This window comes from Solea senegalensis, linkage group LG12, assembly GCF_019176455.1.
Source record: "Solea senegalensis isolate Sse05_10M linkage group LG12, IFAPA_SoseM_1, whole genome shotgun sequence".
NCBI classification, from domain to species: domain Eukaryota; kingdom Metazoa; phylum Chordata; class Actinopteri; order Pleuronectiformes; family Soleidae; genus Solea; species Solea senegalensis.
The window spans coordinates 21945632-21965213 of NC_058032.1; positions in this window are offsets into that span (position 1 = coordinate 21945632).

Genomic DNA, 19582 nt, shown 5'->3' on the forward strand with positions numbered 1-19582 from the left:
GTTGCATATTTTGCTGACCCTGCCTGTAATCTGTCATCTGTTTCATATTTCAATATTATTATAATAAATGAGATTCTTTTTCATACATGATTTTGAACTGAATGGTAAATTTAACATTTCTTTACAAACAAAGTTGGCAACATGTTTTTTTTTATATATTTGTGTTCTTACTTGGCAGGTTTTTCCTCATCTGAATTTCAACCCAAGTTTGGAACCTTTATATGTTGTGGGTAAGTATATTTAACAAACATATTATTCACAGTCATATAATTAGACAAGCAGTAAGTTTAAATCTTACATAAATTGAATTAACAAATCTAATTAACAAATATAGCTATGTATAGGTGTATACGGTAACATCATACAGTATTAGCATGTGTTGGCAGCCTTACTGTAACTCTTTTTGTCCCAGGGAATGCTCCCTATACCTATTGTGCTTGGTATGGGAGCATTTTAGGGCATTTGAGTTGTGTCAAATACCTTCTCAAACTTCTCAAGTCTCACTCATTCAACTTGGTGCCCATGTGGATCAGCACCCCTTGGCAGATTACTGGATTGGAGGCTGCCGAATGGTGACACTTAAAAGATGCATACACATACAAGGTTAGATCACACTTAATTATGTTGTGCTCATTTGTTGAGTGTATTTATTTTATAATATTTCTATATTTTTCTCTCTCACATGTAGATTGAAGAATGGCAGAGCCTATGAAGCTGAGAGTCATCATAGAAGAGGATGACTTTAGAAGACTTGATCTCCACTCAGGAAAGCCAAAGACTTTAATGGACTTGCACAATGTTATTCGTGATACATTTGGAATTGAAAGAGACTTTTGCATTCAATTCATGGATCCTGACTTCAATGATGAGTTTATGAACATTGCTTCGGTGCAAGACATTCAAGACACAAGTACAATTAAGCTTGTGTACATGCAAAATCATCCGGATAAAAGTCCTTCTTCAAAGCAGAACACTTCAAGCACTCCTGGACCATCTGGGAGTCCATCAAGCGTTCAAACACCTCAGAGTGTGTCCTCATTGTCTTCATCTGACTCAGATAACACTATCAATCTGTCACATTCAGACAGTGAGCTGAGAGCACGTGCATGGCCCCGTGAATTCATCATTCCTTGCTTTTCCTACGGTGTAGAGGTGCAGCTTCAGTGGGGGAACGAGACCTTCAGAGAAAATGGCACAAGGCTGAAGATTACTCCAGGGCTGAAGTCGGAAATCCTAGAAAGGTTAGCTGAGGAGATTTTCGAATATACAGCATACCCACAAAATCACCAAATAGATGATGTAGCAGGGGCACTCATCAACAAATTCCCCTGTTTGCGAGAGTCTGCCACTGGATGCTACAGCTGGATGATTAGCCTGAAATACAACATGGCTAATTACCAGACAAAGATGCGGAGTATTGGCTGTCCTGAAGTGACTGTAAATGCATTGAAAAATAAATCGAGCGATGAATGCTTCCCAGCCAAAAATGTAAAGAAGGCTAAAAAGGCAGAGGTCAACTATTGTCCTTCACACCCCACTGGCGAAACAGATGAAAGTCTGGAAAATCTGAGCGTTGAACTATTGAATGATGTCAGACAAAGGAACAGGGCATCAAATGTAAGAGAGAAGATGTCTAAAACATTCTCCTACCGGAGAAAAGAAGTGGTGCATGGAAGCCTGCATGGCCTGCACTTTTCAATATTGATGAGGTAAATGCTTCCTTCCCCCATGTTCCTTTTTTCATTGGGTAGTTTCACTGTAAGGGTTGTGGTCTGAAGAATGGTATTTTTTTTCATGTATTAATGGTAGTTGACTAAAACACTGTACACATATATGTATGCCATGAAAACAACCTCAGGAAAGTCTTACTGTATCCTTTTCATGGATCACCATTACATACATGACTAAACAGTGCTCTTTGTCTTCTGTCTCTTTCTTTTATGTGTGACAGATAAATGCTCAATTTCAGCATATTACAACATGTCCCCTTCAGACGACCTTCATGGCACAGTTGGACAGTCTTCAGTCCCAGCTGACGTCAATTTTCCAGAAGAAGGGAGGTGTTAGACACGGGCCAGGGAAGCAGCCCTGTTTTCTTAGGTTGGACATTGAAAGCACAATACCTGCAATAAGCAGGATTTTTGACAATGCTTAGCACAGCAGCCAGCATATCAGACTGGATGTGCTTAGTACCTAATTTTAAAGAGGTCACCATTTTTGTCAGCGTTGTGTCCCAAATTTAACCATTATTTTGTAATCAAAGGAATAAGGTTATTTAAAGTATAACCCTAGTGTCAGGAAACATTTTTAATCAGTGTAATCTCTTTACACAGGCTGCAAGTGATGTTCATTCAAAAAGGGCAGCAGTCCTCAGGGCACTTTGCCTCTACCTTGGTGAAGATGATGGACATTTAATCCACGAGTATATGGTGAATAAAAATATTCTCTTTTTGTAATCATTTCTGACATCAGACAGAGGTTTCTACTGTGTGTGTAAAATAATATTTTACTGATACAGTGCACTATTATAGATTATATGACAAACGATGATGTTTCTAGTGCTGCTTTATCTGTGTAAATGAGACTGGATGACATTGTAAATATACAGTATAGTATATATTTGGACAGGCAAAGACTTGATTTTTAAAAATTAAAAGGGTGATATAAAACAAAGACAAGTCATAAGGGCAATATAAGCAGCTGTTATGGAAGGCATCTAAAGGAACAGCTTCAAAGAGGATCAAATATGGGTGTGTCCAAATATGTCAAAAAGACAACAATTTCCATCAGACATACTTATTTTTCTACATGACTGCATGTAGCTCTGGGTTATTTGTCTTCAGTCAAAGTATGGAGTAACTCAATGACTAGTAGTGAGGTTATGCTAATCCACAGAGTCAGTATGGTAAAATAATTTGTTCTTGTGTCTTATATGATAGATCCCAGCATAGAGATCTAAAGTAAACTCAAAAGCACACCTTGCATCACACAATACCCATAAAACACTGGATGCACAAATGTAGCTTGTGTGGACATTTTCCCTGATTGAAATCGGAAAATATTTGTTCTGCTCGGTGTACAATGTGTTTCTTAAAAATAGTGGTTATTTATGGGAAAGCACTCAAACGTTTTCCTTTTTCTCCTATTTACTTTAAATATGCAGGACATCGAAGGAAATGACATCCAGAGAGACATGCAATGGTGCACCATGGGCATTTCTGTCATCAGCAAGGAAAATGGAGAAACTGGACATTATGATGACATTGGAATTTTTGTTGAAGGCGTGATCGTCCTGGACAACATTGGATCTGCAGCCCAGGCTTGCGCAGTGATGCTTGGAGTGATCGATGCATTGAACCTGGCCTACCTCAAGGAACTGAGACACTATTACATATTCATTCAAAAAGTGCTCATGCAAATGGATGGGGAAAAGCTTTCCCCCAAGGTCCTTGGCCTGAAGAACAAAATCAGTGTTGGACTGTAGGAATGCTTCAGCCACACTTGTAATGACATTACGCGGTGCTTTGCTATTTCTGTTAATTATGGAGAGAATGTTTAATGTGATATGAAATGCAACTTCAGTTAGCGTTCCATGAAGATGAGAAAGTGTTTGTCTACAAAATAGAAGTATTCACACAGCCAGTGGTGTGAACATTACACCCAAAAACGTGCTGCTAGTTATGTGTGTTATGGCAGTAATGAAGGATCACCACTCTTGTCTGTTCCAGGCCAACACCCAACAGAGTGATAGGATATTCACTAGAAATGTATCCTTCAATGATCAACAAAGCCACTTGTTTTATTACGTGTTCACAAGTTTCTTCAATGAAACTTTGCAATTTCCATAATATAATCTCAGATTCAGGCAACCTGTGTTTTTTTTCCCAGAAACTTTTTTTCTACTGGTATGTTTTCAATCGAAGCTGTGAGGTAGCTCTAGAAAGGGTAACCATGGCTTTGCATGTAACTGGGAGAGAACTAGTCTGCTGTCTAGTCTCTAGTCAGATCAGGACGCTGCACAAATGTATCAGTTTATATTTTTCATTCCATGTTAATGTTATGAAGAATCTGAACAGCAGGGTTCTGCTTTTTCTTGTTTCATCTCTTTAGTAGAGGCTTTTAATAGGTAAGGGTTAAAATTGTTATTGTTTATGCACTTACAGGTTCTTGGCTTGTCTCTGATCTGATCTCTGAATATGTGTCAGAATTGACGTGTTCTCTTTCATTTGTTTACAGAATCAGAGCAACATAATTATTTTTCTTTTACAAACATTCATGTCATATGTTAAAGTGAACAGCATTGCTATCTGCATTTCATATTTTACAGGTGTTGTTTACATCTTATAATAAGAATATTGGGTCATGAGACTTCTAGCCTTTGTAGCATATTAAAGTCAGTATCTTAACCCAGCTTTTAGTTCTGTGTGGTGGATGATGCTCAATATTGAATTTATATAGCTAAAAAATATTTCATTAGAATGAACTTAATTTAAAGTTTTAGTATTTGAACAAAAACAATCTAAAAAGCATACACAATTTAAGCATATTTAAAATGGTTTAAAATTAGGATTAGATTAAAATGTACTAAACATAGTTTAGTATTATATTAAACATATATTAAACATAGTTTAATTATATTTGTAATAAATTACAAATATAATTGATTTAAATTTCTCAAAGATTATTAGTGCCCTCAACATAAAAAATATATCTAGCTTTAGATATAATTATTTTGTGCAACCACTAAAATTAAGTACATTCAACAAAATATTTTTTTCAGTGAAGTAATACGTCACATTCGCCCCTGAACCCACACGCCAACGTCTCCGCCATATTAGACTTAGCAAGTACAGAATAGAAAGAAAAAGAAGTAAATGGTCAATCTCCTGGAAAAAGAAAAAGGATGATAATGGTCACATTACTAAAATGACTTCAATTAATCCTCCCTGAGTTCCGACAGGCCCTTTCAAGGCCCTTAAAAGTTTTTGAGAATTGCCTTATTCTCATGCCCTGACTCCTAGACCATTTGTGATAGCTATACAATTCAATCATCTGTTCAGGATGAGACTCCGCCTTTTCACCCTATATCAGCTGAGATTGGCACAGCACCCAGTGCGACCCTCATGTGGATGATAAAGCGGTAGAAGACGGATGGATGGATACCAGAAAGCACAGAAATAGACCGTTGCATTACAGTATAGCCCTCAGGACTTACACGGAAGATTCTTCAGCACGTCACACGTTTGTGACGTCAGGCAGCCTGATTATCATGATGGTCATAAGAGATAGACGCCACTGATGTGCCCTTGCTTGTTACAACACCACCTACTGCGTCATGCACCCTGCGATGTTGCACTTAGATCAGACCTATGCAGAACAAACATCGAATCCTAATTACTAGCAGTGTTGTGGGCACTGTGCTCTCTCACTCTCTCTCCCTCTGCTGATGATGAGAGTCCATGTAGAACAATGACAAGTAATGTTAAGCAAGAGAGAGGAAATGACGCGATGCCTGTGAAATGCAAATTTCAAGATCTGTGGCTCACCAAAGAAAATTACAAAGACTGACAGCTCTTACAGGTTGCCCTCCCATCTTAAGCATTTGGTCCTTGAAACCAGAAAGTCATTGAAAAGTCCTTGATTTTGGTGTGGGAACCCTATATTTCATTTTATTTAGGGGTTTGTGATTTACATGGAGTAGGTCTGCAAACGTGTCCATGTCCATGTCCTTGTCCTTTTTTTTTTACATCACTGATTACAACCCGTCAGTCATTTGCTTTGACAGGCTCTAATCACTGGTGACATTTCAATACTGAACATCACATGAACAGAATCACTTACAAGCTGAGAATAATTCACAGTAAAAAAAAGGACAAGAATAGAAAAGAAATTGAATGGAAAATAGGATAAAATCAAATCAAATCACCTTACTAATAATCATATCAATAGGATGATAAGGAGACGAACAGTAAGCAATTACTATTTATTATAACTCATAACTTTATATATAACTCTGGTATATGATTTGTTCTGTACATGACCCCTGTTAAATAAACGAATAAACTAAAGTATAGCATTCCTATATCATCAATTTACTAAAGTTAGCAAGTGTTGGATTCTGTACCTCAAATCAACTTTATTTCTATAGCACATGAAAAAGTAGCCAGGTTTGTCACCACAGTGTCAGTCCATTTAAAGCAGTGGTTTCAAAGTTGTGGTAACAGTTGTTGTAACAAGTCCTTTCTGTATGTCTTTTTTTTTTTTTTTTAATTAATAGATTTATTTTGCATCATAAATATTTTGGTTTTTTTTATCGTGAATATGGTTCCAAAATAAAACAAGCATTATTTGTAAATCACCTTAAAACAAACACACTGGACCAAAGTGCTGTACAGAATAATGGATAAAAGACAGAAGAAGTAAAAGACAGAAAAGCTCACACGAGGCAATAGAGTACATATAAAAAACAGGAGTCATATTCATTTGTAATTTTGAGCTCCTATCGTCCACTGCTGGGCTTTTTTTTTTAATTGACTGGCCCCCGACTGACCAGACGAGACAGTCAGTGGCCCACAGGTCTTTTGATTTGGAGACCCCGGATTTTAAGGTTTGAAAACCAAAAATTACACATTAAAAACCAATCCTAAAATTAACAGGAAGCCAGTGGAGGGAGCGCAACACTGGTGTGATGTGGTCTCTTACGACACAAGTGGAATCTGTAGCCTGTGGGTTCCCATCGCTCCGTCTTCAAATATGTGACCCAACCCTGCTGGATTTTCAGCGATCCGGTAAAATGTTCTCCCATTTGCTTGTTCTCAACTGTCATGGCATCCCAGGGGCACAAACACTATCCACAATCTTCACTTTTTTATGAAAACAGCCAGTAAAGGGACAGGTTTTCAGACATACACATGCATTTGAATGATGCAAAATTGTTGAGTGTTGCATGATGGGGGCTGTGTGACCTCTGCAGCAGTGGAGTTCTATAAAAAGACAAAAACAACAAGGAAACTATTTTATTTGGTCAGAGTATGTAGCCTAATACAGGCTAGGCCACCAATGGGGAGTGCACTGATAAATTCCATCTGTCCCCATTGCTGAGATGAGTTATTCAGCAGCTGCTGACCTCACTGATAGGACAGCTGGCTCCGAGGGCAGAGCACTGATTACATTGTTATGAACAATCTGCAGGAAAAAAATCAGTTTTCACTCTCAAAGACAATTTAATTTCACTCGCTTTCCGATGCTAAATAACAGCGACATTCACACAGGCTACATGGGAGCCAATGCAGGGGCGGACTCTGATGAATTCATACTCCTTTCATTCTTATTTTTGCTTCCTCTTCCCCGTTTCCTGCTCACAGATTGGATTTCCTGTTCTCCCCTCCTCATTGATTATGATTTCCTCTTGTTCTGCAGATTGTTTCATACTTTTATCTCAGCGACTGTCTCACCTCGACACCCCGCCCGTCTCATCGCCTCACTTGCTTTTAATCAAACGCCTTTTAACGCGGGAATTGAGACAATCCAAGAAGAGCACAGGGGCCTGGGGGTTAATCCATCTCCTTTATCTTTCAATCGCAGCACCTCCCTCTTTCCTAATCTGTGACCTGATTGGACAAATGGAGCTGTCTGTCAAGCTGTGCTGGGGTGGGGATGATTCTGCATGCAGACGAGCAAGCCTGCGACACCCTCTCCATCTCAATCACACAGGCTTGGCAAGTGGAAACACACACACACACACACACATAACACTCGCTCTTGCTTTTCTTGACTAATGCACACACTCTGTGAGGGACTTGGGAAGCTAACAAGCATGTGACATTGAGAAGGGTGAACAACAAGGCACCACACACACACACACACACACACACACCAACTACATCTGTATGCATAAATCAATAGGCCTTCTATGGCTGAATTTACTAAGGTCAAATGGGGCTCAGGCTGACGGGAAACAAGAGGACAGGGAGTTTGTGTGTGAGTGTGTGCGGCTACATAGGGATGTTTTAATGGACAGACAGAGGGAATAATGAAGGCACTTTTAAAAAAGGTTGTGGAGGCTGAGGAGGACAAGAGCATAAAAAGACGATGAAAAAGAAAGGAGGGGCTGAGAGAGAGAGAGAGCAGATAAATGAAGGTGGTGGAGGAGGAGGAGGAGGCAAGGAAGAGGACAACAGTTAAATAGAGGCTGCAGTGAACGGAGAGGTCAGTGTGGGAGATGATGGAGAGATGAGTAGGGGGTGGGAAGTAAAGTTGTTGATAAGGAGAAACTTGGACTTTCAAAGGTAACAATAGTGATGGAAAACATTTATATTGTCTTTTAGTTCCTGTTTTGGTAGTTGCGTGGCCTGCGATTAAAAAGTCTAAATTTCAGCTGTAACTTATAATCCACTGGCTCCTAATATTCTCTGTGAGCTATATAAATAACTTCTTGAACCAGCTCAAACCACCAAAAACCTGCCTCTGTTGAACATGCTTTGTTGCTCACCCCTCAGGTACTTAATGCATGTTTGCACAGCTGATACCGTGTACTTGTGGTTTGGAATAAACATGACAATTATACAATCAAAAAACTCGAGGCAAACATTTGCTTTGTGCCCAAATGTTTAGAATACAGGCTTTAAACAACAAAGGCATTTCATAACACACTTGTCAAGACAAACACAAGGAAAACTTCAGTTTAAAAAGCCAAAGGAGTCCTTGCAAGTGCACTGCATTGTGTCACAACAAAACTGGAGCTAATGCGCCTGCATGTTTTATCTCCAATCAAAACAGCTGAATATGGCCTAAAAACAGTACAAGCTAAAATAAAACCAGGTTAAGAAGGAACAGTAATCTTCACTTACTTGCACAAACAAGGCGTCTGTCCCCAGAAGACAACAACAACTGACACGGTAGAGGCAAAAAATCCAAAAACAAATGTAAAAAATGGAGGAGAAACCTCCACAATACAATAAGTGACACAATGCAAGGCACGAAAGAAAACGACAAAGTGAAATTTCAAAGCATTATCAAAACATTTAAAAGATAAATTAAAAAATTGTCCTTCTGCTCTATGGGACTGCAACCCTAACTCCCAGCAATGCTATTTTAATGACTGTGTGTGTGTGTGTGTGTGTGGTGGCCAATAATCACATCACTGCCTTTTTAGCAGCAGTCCTACAGTAATTATACTTATTAAGTGTGTTGCTAGGAGCTCACTTGACAATTATAACTCATTGTCCTCTCTGCATGTGGAGTATCTGTTTCAGTTGTAATGTCACTTATAGATGTTAAAGCTGTGGGTGTGAAGTTGTGGGTGAGATTCATAAAATGAATCTGTTGGAGGGACTCCCGCCTGTGCCTGATGTGGACCTAACAGCCGACTTACACTTACGTGGCGGAGGCTTCAAATGGACCTCTTTTCTGGCTGAGAAGTTGACAGCCATCCAGTATATCCTGGATTTGTTAACCCATTCTCATCCCAAGAATGCCATATACTGCCATTCTGTCATGTCCCTTGCCAACGCCTGACAGACTCACAATGTACCCTATACCAGGTCTGAAAAGAACACACCAGGCTTTCAATTGACCCAATTGACCAGTTGGCACCAACCACTGAATGTGGCCCCCTGTGGCTGAGGTCAATTGGTGATTGGGTAACTTCCCCAGGGGTACCCCAGCTCTTGACCTGTCGGTCACTAGCCAAGTTCTCTTTCCACTTGGCTATGGGCTGCATCACTTTTATTAAAATCATCAGTATTTCCATGACCAATAATAAATAATAGAGAAATTATATATTCCCTTGTCAGTTAAAGTGTGGACGGTCACCTGGTGAGTCTCTTTCATACTCGGAAGGATACCCTGTGTGTCTGTAAGGTGACGCCAAGTATATGACACTCTTGGAATGAGAACAGGCTGGGAGTGTTGATTACTTGACTGGCAGACCACAATATGTACGCTTAGTCAGGCAGAGTGGTTCGCAACAATAACTCCACAGGGGACTGTCCTGGCTCCTTTCCTCTTCAGCCTGTACACAACAGACTTCAACTATTGCACTGCTATCTTCAGATGGTTTTTGATTACTCTGCAATAGTTGGATGTTTATCAGTGGTGGCGAGGAGGCCAAGTAGGGCCACAGTGGATAAATGTGTCACATGGCGTGAGCAGAACCATCTACAACTCAACGTGACAAAGACAAAGGAGCAGGTCATCTATCTGAACAGGACTAAGGCACCTGTGATCTATCTCACCATCCAAAGAGTCCCAGGGGACACTGAACAACTATTAATACCTGGGAGTATTTATAGAGCATAAACTCGACTGGACAAAGAACACCGAAGCTGCCTACAAGAAGGTCCATAGCCACCACTATTTCCTGAGGAGGCTGCTGTCCATCAGCATCTGCTGGACGATGAAGAGGATGTTCTGTGAATCTGCTGTAGACAGTGCTTTTTCGCTGTTGTGTGCTGGGACAGCAGGTTAAAGGTAGCATAGACCAACAGGCCAATTATGTTGTGGTAGTGAACCGTGACTCTATCTTGGCCATTGCCGTCGGGGGTCTGTTGCAATTCCACTTTGCTTACATTGTCTGTCGCAGTCCAACGACTAGATCTTAGATACGAGTGTATAGCTGACAAAGTCTGGTGCGCAAAGATTTTCTGGTATATTGTCGTTGGGCAAATGCCGCCTGCATTCGAAGGAGCCAGCGGTTCATATGACAATTGGGACAGCACGCGTGCTGTGAGTGCTGTGAGGCATTTTGACAACCCCCAGACAACAAATCCACACTTGTGAGGATCCAGCCATTGGATTGAGACACAGCTTGAGTCAGAAGTTACAAAATGTTCAACTTTTTAAGTGACAGGACAAACATCACCCATTAAAATGTGTTATGCAAATATAACAACAGGTGTTATACAACACTACATGGCCCAAAGGGAGCCCACTGACAAGAGGGACAATATGCACCCAACAATGGCAACCATTACTTTAGCAACATTAAAAACAATTGCTATGCAGTCAACCATGACAGACACTCCTCTGCTTACCTCCTGTCCACCTTTGAGCATTGATGCAATGCATATTGTTCGTCCAAAAATGGACTGCCAGATATATTAGTAGAATTTGTTTGTGTCACTTGAGTCAAGCGGTTGATCGCTCTAGCAGTTGCCCCGGATGAATAGCTGTGGGAAGGTTACATTAACTGCACACATGTATAATGATTTCATTTGTTACCGGTGATTTCATTCCAGAGAGCATTTGTTTCACCTCCTTTGATTCCACATCAGAAATCAAACATGAATCTCCTCTGTGGGCCAACGAGTCTTAGTTTCAGGTGAGTGCACAATAACAAATACATCATTATTATATTAAAATCTAATCCTGCTAATATATCCCATTTAAAAACAAACTCCATTTTATCCTCTTGGTGCCTGGTGAGTGGGAGTCAGCGGAGGAACACTTAAATGCAGCACTGCACAGCAACACAGTCCATCAAGTACTACTCTGACCTTGGACAGTGAAGACTTATTAAATTGATGAACTCAACTTAGGATACTGAAGACACCAACAGCAGCAATGTAGATGAAACTGCCAGCCATTTTATACTGTAGCCAGATTTGGTGTCATGTACACTTTATGTTAAATATTCAAATGCAGCAGTCTCACAATATGGCAAGCCTAATATGAGTTGAGCTCTCTAGCTCAGCATCAGGGCACCTACACATAAGTGCAGTGAAATCTAAATCTCTTTGGCCCACTTGAAGAGTTATAATTTTAGATGCAGCTCTGCTGCGAGGTGCTAAAGCCAAAGGCCTCTTCAAGTGCCAGTGAGAGGCAGATGAAAGAGTCAGATCGAGCAGAAAACAAAAATTAGCTTGGAATAGGAGTTACATTTGGTTAAACGTGACGTATAATCAAACTGATAGCATCATTTGGGCTGTGTTGATTCAGTTTCACTGTCATGATGCTGACCATTAGTAGCCCTTTTCCTTGTTTTACTATACATTGTAATACTGTTTCTGTCTAAAGGAATAGTTCAGGTTCTATTGGAGATGGAGGTTATGTAGCGTTTCCCAAGATCACTCATTCTCTGCAGTGAAGTCCATAGAGAAAATAAGCGATTTTCACATCACAGCACACAGGTACTCCACTGGTACTGATCCACTGTTGCCACAATCAAGATGTGCTACTGTGTGAAAATAATTTGCTTGGATTTATTTTTGACACACTTTTACAAAGGTAGTAGACCAATAGCTCCTGTGAGCTAAACAAAAGCTAATTTCCTCTATAGACTTTGGTGCACAGATTTTATGAGATGAGCCATGTTTTCCTGACCATGCGTCAGTACCCCATACAATCATGAATAAAAAAATTGTGAACTATCAACTTCATGATCTGCTCTTATCCTCTCTCATGTCTCTTTAAAGTCCTTTAGTGCACACTGCAACAGATAAGCCAAGGTAGAGGTCGCTCTGGAGTCTACTTGTATCACTATGAATCACTGTGGTTTGACTTTCATGCTGAGTGCTGAACATTAATCTATATGGAAATGTGTTATTTAGATTGCTGTCCATAGCGTATCACACTCCTGAGTACTCAACATTATTTTGTGATATATATCAGTGCTGGATAGATTTACCTTATTTCCTTCTCATCTCACACACACAAAAACCTTTTCCATAGATGTGATTAATATTTGTCTCTGTATATTGGTTAAACTGATAATGTATTTTAAACCTTTAAACACACACTCACACAACATCCTTATGGAAACGCCTTGACAAATACAGGCGCAAGCACACACACACAAACAGAGAACGTAAATACCACTGAGGAGAATGGAACACACAATTTGCATGGAAAACGTGGTGTACTGTACTTTGTAAATCAGACACACTATCTACAGGATAAGCTAACGTTCCATGCTCATTGATTTTGCCATATCATCTGTATATATGACAATGAATAAAAACAACATACATTATATCTATGCTGTAAAATGAATGATGCATGAAACTGCATTCCCATAGCTGTAAAAGGTAACAGGGCAGTAACATATAGATAAAACAGGATGGGATTTAACATGTTATTTCACTGCATACCATAATAAATGTGAATACACTGTGTATGCAACTTTATTAGCAGCGTCCTTGTATCGCCAACAATACTGCACAGATCGCAGCCATGCGTCTACGGCATGCGCACCGGTTGGGGGAAAAGTGGCCAAGTCCATCACTGATCTTCACAAAGCCGCAACATTCCTGTGGCCAAAATTCAAAGCAGCAGGTAACGGAGGACCCAGATGACGCGAGTCATAGATAGATGTGGCGGAGAACATCCGGTAATTTTCCAAAATAAAACATCGTTCAAAATCAGATAATAAATAAAACGGAAATAATGTAATTTATGTATTCTTTCTGTGCCCCCGGTACCAATTGATGCACAGACCGCTACCGTTAAAGACGTATGCAACAAAAGAAAATCAGCAAACAAGGAGTGGCACGTCTTTCAATCAAGGTATTTATGTGTTGTTTTTTTCCACACTTTATTTGAATATGTCTGTTCTGTGTTCAGACACTTCTTATTCTTAACATGTTTATTTCACTACATTTAATTGGGAAATGTGTTTTTGTTCCTCTACATTTATGGGCCAGCAGTTCACAATACATCAATTGATTTACCAATCTGCCTGCAGTGAGCTCCAAACACTGTCAAGTATATATTGGAAAATTGCAAAATGGATACCAGGAAAAGTTGATAAAAAATAACTTCCTTTCCAAATAGCAACATATACAGTATATCATTGCATTTACTTGATAATGTAATTTAGGGGCATGTCTTCACATGTTGCAATACAAGCTTTTACTTCTATTTGAAACATGGCATCTGGGATTTTTTTTTTTTTTCCAGACATTGACCGTACTCTACTTTGATACTCGGTATTACTTACAAAGTATATTCTATGTCAAACGTCTCATACCTAGTCAGACTGCATCTCAATCTCATTCGAGATTAAGTGAGTCTGGAAAGGGTGTAGTCAACTTTCATTTTCAAGATGCTTGAACAATTGAACAACCAAACCAATGACCCAGATGATGTATGCAGGATATGTATGGAAGTTTACCTGCTTATAGCTCCAACTTATATCTTACATTAGCATGACAAAATTTATCTTGATATGTTAAGATGTCGCTGAGGTATACACATATGAACATGTTAAATGGAACTGAATCATGTTGCATTTAATTTGCCGCCACATCTGTAGATTAAACTTAGTTGGATGGGGGTAGGATTGTAGAGTATCCTGATTCTGCATACATCAGTGGGTAAGATTCTTAGCAAAATTGAATAGGATCTACCCATCATAAAAAAAATCAGATTTTAAGTCAAAAACTACTGGACAGGAAGTTGCTAACAAAAGGACAAACTTACACACCAAACTCACACCAATGAAAACCTTCTTAGGGGAGGTTAAGTTTGTCATCATGATATGGCAATAATATTGTCACGTTGCACAGCTTTAATAACCCATAAACCAGGGAAAACAACATGAATCGTTGTAAATATTTAAACCATTATTGGTTTAATCTACTGGGACACAGCAGAAGGACATAAGCAGTGTTATAGACTTCCTGCTCTGTTTTGTAATGGTGGATCTTCTTTGACAATGATGGCCTTTATCAGTCCTCTTTCAAACAACCCGACTCCCTTTCGAAAATATGTACACTGTTATCTTTCAGATGTCGGTAAACTGCTGTCCCGACATAAGGTGTTTGCTCTCCTGTGTCGATCCACATGCCTGAGCAATGGTTGTTTAGCGTCACTGATCTACTATAGGTCTGTTGTTTACTTATGGTAGAGTGCATACACATGCATGCACGCACACATCTGAGCGTGCAGTTTTAGATGTTGGTTTCTTTTTGGCATGGACTGGTTTTTAGTGAACGGTTTGATTTAAAAGCAAAAGGAATGCAATGCTTGTTGAAGATCTTTCAAGATTCAGAGACATTCAGGATGATGACATCCACAGTGTTGGTGTTCTACCTGGATCATGTTTACATAAATGTCCAGCTTGGGTATTTATAAGCTAACTAAATACCTATTCTGGGGCTAACTCTGCTCTATGTCTGGTTTTGAAAAATGCAAGTTGATTGGAAAATCCCTACTGCTAATGAGGTGTTCAGAGAGTCCAGCCTCTCAATCACACTGTGCACAGTGGAGAAAGAGAGATGACCACTACAGCACTGGTATTTATAAAAGGGGGTGGAGTCCAGCATTGAAAGACTAGACCAATAGAGAATAGTGGGGGGATTTTAAACCATGGATTATACTTGTGGACACTCAGTGGTGAGATTGTATGGTTTAAGCTTCAAATCTTTACTGAGGCATCTTGCCACATCATCACTGTATGTTTTACAGCAACACAGGGTTAAATGTCTTGGCCATGGACACATTGGCATCAACTACCGGAATCTGAAAAGGTTGTGTAGACCAAAGGAGTGGAGTGTGGTAGGGTAAAGTACACAAACACCTAGAAGAGCACAGTGATAACAGTAAAGTAAAATAGTTCCCAAGGTCCATTTTGGTTTGCAGGCCCAAGTTTGTGCCACCTTCACCTTGTTCATTGTTTTGTATGAAAGTAGATTTGGCTCCTTTGTTCCTCACTGGGAAATCCAAACACAGTGTACTGCACAAAGGGAAGGCAGGATAAGAATATGTGACACGAAAAAGGAGTAAAAGAGGCCATTAAGTTTAAAGTAGGGAAACTATCCCCCAATAGAGCAGGTGGTCTATGCCTCAGCTTATCACCCACCTACAATTTTGTGGCAACATGAATGATGTAAGACTCATTCATTTCACATTTTACTGACTAAACAAATATGCTGTACTTCTTTTTAAGATGTATAGAAGTGTACAGTTGTGTTTTAGTCCGGAAATTTGACCTCAACATCCGAACCCATCCATGAATAATGAGCACCCACACTCAGAGCTGTAAACAAAGAGCACACAAACACACAGCAACAGTGAGTACATAGTAAAGCACAGGGGGAGCTGTTAGGGGCTTAGGTTGCTTGCTCACAGGCATGTCACCTATTGAACCTCCAGGGAGTGTATTTCCTTTCCCTCACCATCCAAGGATTTGAAGTACCTTTTGTTCCCAAGAATGGTTCTCTAATGCACAGTTGCCCCTGACAAGAACCACAAGGCGCTATCAAATTCAGCAATATGCACTTGACAACACAGATACAGTGCATATCAAAGCACTGTTCTGGATAGCAGAAAGATGGTAGCTTGCAGGATATGTTGTAATTCCCTGGGTTTGTCCTGTAGCATGTTGTAAGGAGACGTCAGATTAAAGATGTTCATTACACAGCACATCAGAGGATGAGCTGCAACTAAAAGGGGAACAAGAGGAAAAACATTAGAGACAGAAAGAGAGAGACCGATAGATGGATGGATGCACACAATCTCTTTTATTGTGGGTTGGGTAGCACATCTGAACTAGTATTGGTAGCGGAACCAGTACCCTGAATTTGTTATTTTTCTGTACTTCTGTAAAGTTGTGAAGTCGTGAAAAAAATAAGAACATTACAACATTTAGAATGTACAGTATTTATAACAAATTAAAAACACCCTATCATCCAGTCAATCCTGATGCCTGACTGAGCAGGCAGAGAAGGTCATCCTTGTGAAACCGACCGGGTGGAGAGGTTCCCAGCATAATCGGTGTGGACAACGCTCAATGCACTGGGAATATCAGGGAAGGAGCAGAAGACAGCCGTGTGCAGGTTTGAGAAGCAGCAAAAAGAGCCTCTTGCTGGCTCTGGCAGTTCACAGTGGGACAGTTGGACCTGCCCGTGAAATCAATTTAAAAGGCAGCTTGGGTTACATTATAGTTTAAGAGAAGGTGTTTACATCCATGGTAAAAGTCTGATTTTAGTCAGACTAAGACAATAATTTGGTTTTCTCAATGTCAGGTAAACACAAGCTAGACTTAGTCAGACTAGCATACATAGATAATGCGTTCATAGTCTGATTACTCCTGTATGTATACGCTTAGTCGGACTGGAATTGGACTTGGGGTTCTATAGTAGTAGTTCAATAATCAAGGTACTTATAATCAAGGTAATAATCAATTACAGATAAATGGTAGGCCTACAGCTTTTTTGTTCAATCATAACTCAATATAAATTAAAAACTGTTCATTTCATTAATTCATTACCATGTGTTTAGCAAAGCATTTCATAAACATTTATAATGGTTGTCCATACTCGAACATACCAAAACGGTCACCCTGACTGTCAGGAACTCTTTATGACACTGGCCCTTGTGCAGCACTTACTCACAGTCTTCTGTAACACTACCCTGTGACGTTTATCGCAAGTGTCTATGTTGTTTTATTTTGTTTGCAGTTTTTGTGGACTTGGCAGTGCTTTCTCTTCCCAATCTCTTGCCGCTCCTGTCGGGGCTCGCACACCATAACGTGCCAGGCTTTTGAGCTCATGTGATCACAGTCAGTTGCAAGGCTCACGATGAAGTTTCTCCATATCATCCTGTCATTTTTGTACAGTACTGAGGCATTTCTTGCAGCCAGGTCGAGGATATTATAAAACACTGCCACTGGCCATCTGCTTTTGAGTGCTTTGACTGAATACTTTCTCGCCATTTGATCCAGCACATACACATTGAACTTGGTGCTGTTGTAGTACATTACCATGTCTGGTTCAGCCCTTTCCCCACTTGTGTTGGTCACAATGATGCATCGTCACCTTTCAGCTTTCTTCTGATTTTTTGGACTGTGCCAAGCAGGGTTGTTTTCTTGGCTTGTAATGTTTTTGCCAACTCAAGTGAAGTAAAACAGGTTATCTGTAGTGATAAGTTCCTGCCCTTTCCTGTGTAAGGCTCCACCAATTTTAACACCACACTGTCTCCGGGCCTCTGACCTGGCCTTTGTGTCTTTTCTCTTGGTATGGCACACCATTCACCATGTATTTAGTATCGACATTGGATGAAACTGCATCTTGCCTTTGTTGGAAAGAGCTGTTCATCCAGTGTAATGTTGACACCGGGTTTATCGCAAAAAATAGATGGTACATCATTTATAATGCATACGCTATGGTAATTAAAGGTAAACATGACCAAAACTTTTTTATTTTTTGTCGTTTTAATAACCTAACGTTGTTAAAACAATAAATACACATATTTAGGAGAAGTCAGGATCCCATGGTCTCATATAGTTAATTTCAACTAAATGATCACACTAAAAAAAATCAAAAACAGTTTAAATTAACCCCCTTGGTAGTTCTAGTCGAAAACTGTGCATGTAAATATACTGAGTGATGGATACGTCCTTGCTAAAACTGTATAGCGCTAAGCTAAAGTCAACAAAGACATCTATCATCAACAATAATTTATTCAATTAGCAAGTTAATTCAGCAGTCAGCAAGTTGTCAGTCAGTTGTTACTGCTGACTGCACTGGGTGACTTTTATTTCAGGCTGTGGAATTTTCTGCACTCTTCAGCCTTTAGATATATTTGGTATTTTGCCAGGTTGAAGTCGTCGCCTTGTCCAGTTTGTCTCTGTTTTGCTGCTTAGCGGCGACCGCTTTGGATTTGCCATCGTCTTCTGCCCCGAGGACATTTAACACGGGACATCTGTGACGCAATCACACTTTACTCTGCTCTAGCTGTGAGTAAACATGACTCTCCCCACACTCGTTTTTGCGTAGCCAAATTTGGCACAGTTTGATTTAACACCAATCGGCACTCGCCGCCATGAATGAAAGCCAGTCGGTGCTACTAAAAGTACCAAGTTCAGTACCTATTCCCACTCTTTCAACAGCTACTGCACTGTCAACACTGGCTGACTTGGCAAGCAAGAGAAAGGAGAGACAGAGAGAGAGAGAGAGACAGGGAGTAGAAAAAGAGAGCATTTGGGAACTTGTTTAATTCTCTCTGTGGGTGTCAATTAAATCTCTCGGCTCTGTCAACAGCACACACATACACACAAACTTGATCTTTCAACAGCTAGTGCATTGTCAACACCAGCTGACTTGGCAAGCAGGACAGAGAGAGGATAAGAGAGAGAGAGAGAGGGAGGGGGTGAGAGATACAGAGAGAGAGAGACAGAAATAAAGAACAGGTAATATGAGAGCATGAGAGCTCTGCAGGTAAGGAAACACTGATCTCTCTCTCACATACACACACACAAACATTTGACTTGATGTTTTCCGGTGTGGAGGGGTTGGATGCTACAAACATCAGTTCTAATTATGGGAAAAGCGCAAAGGCCTCCGCTTGTACATGTGCAGAGCAAAAGGCCATTAGCTGAGCAGATGAAAACCTACTGCATATCAAATAACATGCATGTGCCATGTTTCAGTGTCGCCTCCTCAGGGTTACTCTTCTGAATGTAAGGAGGACAGACAGCGCTATAAGACAAAACCTACATATTGATCATGTAATCCTGGGACTGGTTTGACTCCTGACACTTCAGTTGCATCTTGTGACTGAAAGCCACACTCTGCTTCATTGAGAAGATGTCGCACAAACAGACACCTGCGTCGCTGCCGTCTAATCTGCGACGGAATACACA